Source organism: Lonchura striata, chromosome 3, assembly GCF_050655825.1.
Source record: "Lonchura striata isolate lonStrDom1 chromosome 3, ASM5065582v1, whole genome shotgun sequence".
Classification (NCBI taxonomy): domain Eukaryota; kingdom Metazoa; phylum Chordata; class Aves; order Passeriformes; family Estrildidae; genus Lonchura; species Lonchura striata.
Genome location: NC_140705.1, coordinates 94,846,198 through 94,855,795, shown reverse-complemented (window position 1 = coordinate 94,855,795; position 9,598 = coordinate 94,846,198).

Sequence of the window (9,598 nt, the reverse complement as noted above, 5' to 3'; positions counted from 1 at the left end):
GCTACATTTTTCCAGGACTATACTGCGGATGTGACAGCTTGGTCCGAGAGCAAGAAAACGAGATTCGTTTTCTCACAGTGGACTTGTGAGACTTATTAGGGAGTCGTGGAGAAACAATAATCTGTTAGTATAAACAACCTGCAGGTGGTGTTTTCCTACGCTGTTCTCCTGCTCTTCTCAAGGACTGTTTGTGAAAAAGATGTTTTTGTTAATTAGCCAATCAAGTGGAATGTGTCAACACTGTCTATAAAAGAGGAGAATTTTTGCATTAAAGCTGCTGTTGTGCAAACCAGCTTTCTGTTGAAATCTGTGTCACTTCTTGTTCAACGGCGACATCTGGTAGCCAGCGACATGTATGTCACTGATTGGCCTCAGGGATCATGGGGCAGATGGAGATGCCCAGGAACCCTGCCAGGATCCCGTGGTGCCTGTGTGGTCCGCTCACTTTCAGACACCCCCTGCTCCCCTGGAGAGGTAATGACCTTTCCCTGCGTCCTTCTGAAAGAGGCTGAGCCCACGGGTTTTGCCCTGATAGCTTGGGCCAGTGGGTGGGGATGAATCCCCAGCTGGTGGACAGTTTGTGCTTTGCTGGGGTTGGGTGCTGGTGTTTCCGCGATGGGGAACCACACTTCTAAAGACGAGTCCGTGGTTTTCTCCATGTGGAGTAACTTGGTTTCTTCTAGGGGACTCTGTGTTGAATGATTCGCTCTGTGATTTGCTAGTATGGGCCTAGGCTCACGATTTCCTGGCAGGTCTGAACGCTGCTTTTAGTCCGACCCTGTGGGAGGCATTGGGCAACCGGCTTGCAGAGGAGTTTTCTGGAGGGGATTTCACCGTGTTTCGACTCCTGGCTGTGTGGGAACCCTTGTTCAATGCCATCCCAGCCTGGGACAGTGCATCAGAGAGGGAGAGTTCAAAGGGTGGGGGTGGTACCGGCACTTTGGGGAGAAGGTCATCAGACCAGCTGGCTACCAGTTTCTCTCCAGCTGCCAGCTTCTGTCTGACTCCACGTGGGTCAGTGGGAGGCATGGAGACTCTTCGCAGAACCCATCCCTCGTCTAGAGATTGTGTTCCACCGACAAGCCCTGATCCCTACACTTTTGGGAGGTGGCTGTCTGCTCTTTCTCTGACATCAATGCCACCAAGAGCAATAGCCACATCTCGGCCGTGCCTGGAAGACGGGAGTTCTCCATCTCCGCCGCTTTCAACCCCTCTGTCCCTGGCAGGTTGGTTCCCTCTTTCCTGTGAAAAGCAGCCAGGGGATCACTGCGGCGACCGCCCCCCCTTTGCCCCCACTGCGCACAGGAGACACGGGGTTGGCTCTGGCATCAGCGGTCGCCACGAAATCACTGGTCACCCCTTGCTGTCATCCACGGGGCCTGCGTGGCTGCACCAGCCATGCCCATCGTCAATGCCTGTCGGCGAGTGCCCGCTGCATCCGACGTCATGCCCCCGGCCGGTTTCCCGCTCCTTTTCCATGGCGCCTGCGCAGGTGGCAGCGACTGTGACCGTGAATCACACAGCGGGGGCTGTGTCTTTTTTTGTTCCCCTGCCTTTGGTTGCAGGGCGGCTGCCTCCTCCTCATCCTGGCACGGTGGCCAACTTGGTTGACTTAATGTCTTTTGCACCTCCGCTGGTGCAGCCCCCCTGCATCTAGGCTTGTAACTAGGTCTTCGGTTTCTCAGCCTGCAGTTGGCCTCTCGAATCCAGACCCTTTGGCTGATCCCACACCCACCGTTAGCCACTGGCTGTCCTCCCCATCCCTAGATGGGAACCCGGACAATGATGACGGACAGTGGCCAGTCCCCTGGCCGGGGCGTGTCCCGGTGGTAGACTGCTGGCACCGACAGGTGGAATAATCATCCATAACCTCTGGACTTTGCCTCCCTGTCGGGTGACTGTGCGCCCCAAGAATCCCCACAGCTTTTGGGATGCAGTTAAGGCACAAGCTTCATAAGCTGGGGGTGGGGATCTGTTGGGCAGGGCAAGAAGACCACAGTGTACAGCTGATAACACCACACTTGTCTCAGGGGGTGGGGCCACAGGTGTCAGGTGGCTTGTCTGACGTCTGAAGGAGGGGCACGGATGGTTCAGGAGGACCATGTTCTGCCACAAGGCGAGGTGCAAGGTCTTCCTGTGTTTAAAGCTGTCCCAAATGCAGGACACACTGACAAGCATAGTGTGATTGCCTGGCAGGTGATCCAGGATCTGTGAGACCAGGCTGCAAAACATGGCCTTAGCTCTGAGCAACTAATGGAGGCTCTCAGAGTGATAGCCTCAGACCTGCTTGCTCCATTTTATATTAAATATATTGCTCAGGCACTGTTCCAGTCTGTGCGATATGCAATTTTTATGAAGTACTGGACACGGGCTGCTGCAAAGGTTGCAGCAAGAAACAGGCTTCTGCCCCAGGGTAACCCTAGTTATGGTCTGGGGGTGGATGCTCTCCTCAGGGAGCAGGCCTTTTCCAGCCCTGATTTTCAGGCTACCTGGGACTCTGTTGTTCTTGAGCACTGTCAAAGTGTAGGATTTGGTGCATTACCATTGAGGTGGCCTCCCCCAGGCCCCAAAGCATAATGATAATTCAGGGACCAGGAGAGCCTTTTTTTCCATTTGCCAAGAAGCTTGCTGCTCCCTTAAGGGAGACCTTATTCATTTGGTCCGGTTCAACTTGAACAGTGAGTGCCAGAGGATGGTAGATGCTCTTCCCGGTGAGCCATCGGTAGCAGACATGGTTGATGCATGTATCAAGACAGGTGCTGGTTCCCTCTGGTGGTTGCTACACAGCCAGGCCAGGTACCCTTAGGGGGTGGACAATGGAAGACGAACAAAAATAAGGGCAAGAAAAAGCAAGGTACTCCCAAGCCAATAGGTACAGGTGCCACTTTCTTGTGCTCTAGATGCCTAAAGGCAGGTCATTATTCAAACCAATGCAAATTTCACACTAATGGTCAGCCTTTGGTAGGCCCCAAAACAGGAAGAAGAGCGTACAGGGGAATTGCACTCTGACACAAGTGATTCCTCACAGCACAGTGCTGGCTCAGGTTTGCTCAGCCAACTTGGAGGCATCACCCATGGCTCTGCTGGTGTGGGTGTACATACCGCTGGTGCAGTCACCTTAAGTCCTGTCATGAGCATAAGGTTCCTTTGGACATGTTTGGACCTTTGGGACAGGGAATGGGTGTGCTGCTTGTGGGGAGTCTAATGTCTAATCTAATGTCACCCACCGAGGAATCTTTGTTCACCTAGGAGTCATTGACTCTGACTTTTCAGGTCTGGTTTTTGCCACGGTTTTCACACCCTCTCCCCCTGTCACTATTCCGGCAGGAACTCAAATTGCTCAACTTGTGCTTTTTCAGTCATGTGTCCCCAGGACTGACCTGCAGACTCGTGGGAGTGGTGGCTTCAGATCCATGGGACTGCCACGAGCCTTCTGGTCTGTGACAATTTCCACTCAGAGACCCCAGATGGTGTGTACCCTGGCCCTACTGGGTGCCTACCCATTGAAGATCGAGCTGCAAGGTTTGATTGATGCGGGGGTGGACATGACTATCATCTCCCTCTCAGTGTGGCTTCCTGCATGGCTTTGACCCCTGTGGGAACATCCATTGTAGGGGTGGGGGGTCCAGCACATACCTTGATGAGCCAACACCTCGTGCTCATTGGCAATGCGAGTGGACAGGTGGCTGCAGTTTCACCCTATGTTGCTTCAATCCCGATCAATCTGTGGGGGACTTCTACAAGTCCCTGGAATACTCCCATCTTTGTGATAAAGAAAAAGTCTGGGAAATGGAGATTGATACAAGACCTCTGGAAGATTAATGTGGTGATGGAAAGCATGGGATGGTCTGCGTCATTTCTTGCTCAACAGTGACACTATACAAATTAGTGTATTAGAATATGTGATTTTTAGCAGCCTACCAGATTGATTATATTTAGGTCAGAATGACCTCAGTACTCATAAACATTTTGTCATGGTCGTATTTTTCTAAAACATAACATTTTCACTGGTTGCCTTATTTGCAGCGTTCACCTCATCCTTAAATCCTCCTTTGGGGTGACTTCTGAGAAAGGTCAACATTGCCTTCAGGCCTGTCTATATCAGCATGATGAAACTGCTCCTGTGAATTGTTCCACCTCACAGTCTAAGACTGGCCTGGCAGCCTCTGTCACTGAGGTAAGGCCTGCAAAGCACTTAGGTTACCTCTGATCACCTCACCTCTGTGGAGACCAAGTCAGCCTCAGAGAAAAGACACACATTAATCAAATGAAGTAGTGGACTCCTCTTCCCACTCCCCAGAAGCTATTTGCAGGCCAGAGTGAATTCACGTTTTTTTAAATAATTACTAGGTGTTTGCAGCAGCCCCATAAAGCCAGTTAAATCCCATGATCTTTGTCCACAGTAGTTTCTTGTGCCAAAAAATGAAAACAAAAGATATAAAAAATTCTTGAGAAATGTGTATATAATAAAGGAGAAAAGTGAAAAGTGTTAGAGTTGTCACAGTGGGACAGCTGCAAAAAATTGGGATAATGAAATTGTAACAGTTTAGTTCAAAATGAGAAAATTCTACCTATAATAGCTAGCCCTTGGGTTTTTTTTCCCCCACTTTAAGAGCTTTCTCTTAGCTCTGGAAGCAAATTTGTCACTCACCTCAGCAGACACATAGAGAGGGATAGTGCACACAGCTGGTGCTTCCAACACACACCAAAGTGAAATTTCCTAGACTGCTCTTGACACTGATTCTCACACATAAAACTCTCTTAGCAAATTTCATCTGGAATTTGCTTTTGAAAGCTTTTTTCAAAAGTTTTCAAAAGTTTTATACCAACGTTTCAAAACTTTGATATCAACATTTTTTGTTTGCCTTGAGGACCCAGCCCGTGCCTGAGTGATGCTCCCTGCAGCTGTGCCTGCCTGCAGCCCTTCCCCCTGGACTGACCCTGGATTTGATCCATGAGCTCACCCTGCCTGGGGCTGTTGAGGAGACCAGGACCCTGTGCTGCCCACACAGCTCAATGCCCATGTGGGGAACTCTCGCGCTACAACACCAAATAACCTACGCACTCACTCTAAGATTTAAAAGAACAAAAGGAGGAAATTTTATTTCTGACCTTGCAATATATAGAATTCTAAAAGTGATAGTGGACTGGAGGATGAAATTGTCACCTCTCCAGCCACACTGGTGAAACCAACTCTATTAATTCTCTCTTCCCACATAGAAGGATGTAAAACAATCATTATTTACACAAACAGTGCATGAGAAACTCTAGTAGAAATATGTAAACATCAGAAAACATAGAAAACTTTTAAAAGAACCTTAAAACTTTTAAAAGAACACAGTGACAGGGAACCAGGAGTGAGTGGTGTCCCCCAGACTGGCACCAGCGGTATTTAATACCTTCAGCAGGGACATGGACAGTGAGATCAAGTGCAGCAGCAGCAAATTTGCAGGTGGCACTAAGATAAGTGGTGCAGCTGATGTGCCTGAGGGACAGGGTGACATCCAGCGGGACCTGGACAGGCTTGAGGCCCGTGAGAGTCATGTAAAGCTCAGCAAGACCAAGTGCAAGGTCCTGCACAGAGGTCAGGGCAAACCCCAGTGCCAGCACAGGCTGGGGGATGAAAGGGTTGAGAGCAGCCCTGCCATGAAGGACTGGGGCTTCTGGTGGATGAAAAACTGAATGCTGTCCCTTCCAGCCCAGGTAATTTTGTGATTCAGATGCTGGGGGTCTGCATCAGCTGGGTCAGCAAAGGCTCTGCCTCTGCCAGGAGCAGCCTTGCTCCTGCTGCTCCCTAAGCCTCATCAATTTGCTCTTGACTGCACCTGGCAACTTCAAGAGCAAGACCCCTGACACAAGGAATGACTTTTTGTTCTTGTTAAATGCATCTTCCAAAGAATATTGAGAGGTAGCAAACAGTACAGAAGATAAACAACCAGGCACCTGGCTTCAAGAGCACTTTGCTTTTCTGTTTTAGGTATTAAGTATCCTTCTTGATATACATGACTTCATTTTTTTCCAGAAAGACCCCACAATTACCTTGTAGCTTTTTCCTTATTCCAGCAACTAACAATATAGAAATGAATTCTTCTAAACTCTGGATGAAGGCCTATGTATAGCAGATGGTCACTGAATAACCTAGAAAAGCTAGGTATAGCCAAAGTTGTTTCATTTCAAAAATGTTGAGCTCTAATCTTGAAAAAAAACCAAATCCGTTCCATTTCCACTGTTTCTAGAATGGAAAATGCTCAGAACCACTTCAGGAAGCTAAAAAGCTTGGTTGAGAGCTGTGTGGGAGTATATATGTATGTATTTTCAGGGGGAAAGAGAGGAAAAGAATTATGATAAATACAGCATTTTTTTGTGTTCAGCTGAGTTTCGTGTGAAGTCTGTACTACAGAAACTTTATAATTCCCAATGGCTTTCTCTTCAAAATTAGGAAATTTTAAAATAGGGAGGAGGATAGAGAAGTTCGTAGAGTTTTCAGTAAAAACACCTTTTGTAACTTCCTATCAAACAACTTCAGACTTTCATGTTTTAATTATTCTAGAACCTACCCTGCTGAGATTGGTGGAAAACCAAGTAGAATTATGTCTTTTACTAGGGAGAAGATGAAGACCCTGTCCTAAAAAGCCCCTCAGCTTCAGTTAGTGTGAATGGCTCTACCAGGCATGAGTGTGGATGGAGAAATTGGCACCAGGAACAAGCAGGCTGAAGAGAGGGATGTGTGTGCCAAGCAGTAGCATCTGAGTGTCTGCCAAGAGCTGATAAGCTCCAGAGACTTCACAGTCCTGCTGAATCCACAAAAACTGATAAACTGAGCACAGTTTAAATCTGCCCAATCTGTCCAAACCCACTGGCATCAGCCATGGGTGTTGCACAACGCAGGCAACATCCATGAAGGATCCTATATTCAAAACTTCAAAAGTGTCTATCTATGGATATGGATATATAAAACACACACACACACACACACACACACACACACACACACACACACACACACACACACACATATATAAATGGTGAAACAAAATGATCTGGAGGGACTTCCTGATGACATCCTGACACATCAATACACACCTCTGCTTTTAAGTAACCAGCTGGGGTTAGTCTCCCAACTCCTGCTCCACCTGTCAGTGCAGATGTTTGTGAACCATATGAAGGAATAAATGAATGCAGTGTGTAAATGTATTTGTAAATTAAATATTTCTATTAATAACAGCATAACAAAAGATAGCTAACAAATGCTGTTGTGTTCTGTGTTTCCCCCAGCCTGATGATCCCAGAGAAAAAGGGGTATACAACAACCCATTACTGCAAATTTAAATTTCTACATTTTTGCAGCTATCACCTTAGCAAGGGTGTCCAATGTTGGATCCAGACTTTCTAAATGACAGACTTAGGTGTGTTTCCAGTGTGACATTTTTCAAGTGGCTGTCACCATAAACGGAGGCATGCCCAGACACAGACACGGGGACACCCCAAACCTGGAGAATGGGTATGGTGGAATGGGACATTAAAAAGTTGCCAGGCTCCTCAAACTTTTGAACCACGTGGTCTGTGAAGTTTAAGGTTCACAGTCTCTTCTTGAGACATTTACAGTGTTGTCAAATCAGTAACCTGCCCCTCTTCTAGCAGAGTCACCAGGACTGACTCATGCTCCTCCCAGCCTGAAGAAACCCCAGGGCCACCAAACTCAACCCCAACAATAAAATGACTTCTGGGCCACTCATACTATCTTGGCTCAGGAGGCCACCAAATTCAGATGGCCCTTCATGTTTTCCTGTCAGCTCCATTCCTCATATGAGCATACAAGAGTAATCTCCAGGGAGAATCTATCAGGAGTCTGTTCAAAACAGTCTATCTTTAAATCTGAGCCTGTTTTCAGCATTCACCCAAGTTTTTCCCCTTCCTGTCTCATCCCATCTCCCTGCTTCTATCTGCAAGATGGATGATCACTGTCATTTTCCAGAAAAAATTAAATTGTGCTGACTATTTACAGCAAAAAAATTGACAAAAATGAGTCACCCAAACACTTGTGCAGGTACTGGTCCTGGTGAGTGTTTTTGATAGGAACAGCAACACCTGCTGAGGGGGGAACACCTGCAGCATGTTCCACTTCCATGCACTCCACAGGCCACATGCAGGGGAATCTGCTGCACTTTTCTCTGGAAAATAAATGCCTTTGCTTTTTTACTTCAGTTTGAGACACAGACCACATCAGACTGTTTCTGAATTCAGTAGATGACAAGTTAAATGGAAGTTATGCTTTGATGTTAAAAGCAAATAGTTCTTTTAGAAGGAACAGACTTTCAAAATTCTTCCATATCGGCTGGATTTGCAGGACCTCTTGTGGTTAAAGCCCTAACTTGCAGTTCCACGTTTTTGCTGGCGGTGGGAGCGCACCTGTGGCTTTGTCTCCTACAGCCGATCAGCAGGGAAGGAGATGCTTTGACCTGAAATGTCAAGCAGCAATGTTAGTGACAGGAAAAGCTGTGCTAACTGGCATCTGGAGGCAAATAATAATTTGCAAAGTAATACTAAGGAAATAATAATTATTTTTATTATAATATTTGCAAATATTATTTGAGGGTAACACAATTTTATTATAATATTTGCAAAATTATAATAAGCAAATAAATTTTCTGTGGATTTAAGCTCATAAAAATAAATTGTTCTTTTTTGTTGGTCCTCCTGTATATCTCAAACATACCAGCCAAGAACCATGGAATGGAATTGTCTTACAGAGTCACAGAACCACAGAATACTCCCAGCTGGAAGGGACCCACAAGTATCATCGAGTTCCAGCTCCTGGCCACGCACAGGACAGCTCCAAGAGTCACACCACCTGTGCCATGTGTAATAATGCATTAAAAAATTGCTTTTAAAGGACACAGCCTCACCAATTCATATGAAAAAAAAAAAAAAATCATGGGAAGTGATCTTGTTATTTAAGCTGCCACTTCTTAGCTCTGCTGTGCATCTGCAGTGAAACCGGCTGAGAAGTGGGGACAGCAACTGCCCAAGCTTCTCCTGCAGCCACGTAGCAGCTTCTCCTGTTCCCACCACAGCGCTGCAGGGCAGGAAGGAAACTGCCCAATGCCACTGCCACAACTTCTTCTTCCCTGAGGATGTTTTTCTGGGAAGACTGCAGCTCATGCAGTCACACCACTGACCATAACAAGCCCTGTGGCCCCATGGCAGGCAGGGAAAGGGATTTGGGGGCAATAGCTGTTGTCTCAAAATATATTTTTGACTTGGCATGCGAGAGGCCAATCCACACACAGAGTTGAGGTGTTTGATTTATTCTCAGTTCTGCACAGAAAAGGGTGCTGGGTGGCAAAGCCACAATGCCAGCACAAAAACTACCAAAACCTTTAAATATTTATACATTTTATTAAACAATTGCACAAATGTTCACTGGCTAAAAGTTACATAGTTTTCTTATTAATTAGTATTCTGTCTTCTGGTTATTAATGATTGTCTCGCTTCTCCTGCTGACTAGTCCCATACTCAGTCTTCCCCTTCTTTTGGGTCAGTGGTTTCTTGGGTCTGTGCCTTGGTGAGATGATGGTCACCATGTCCCCCTGCCAGA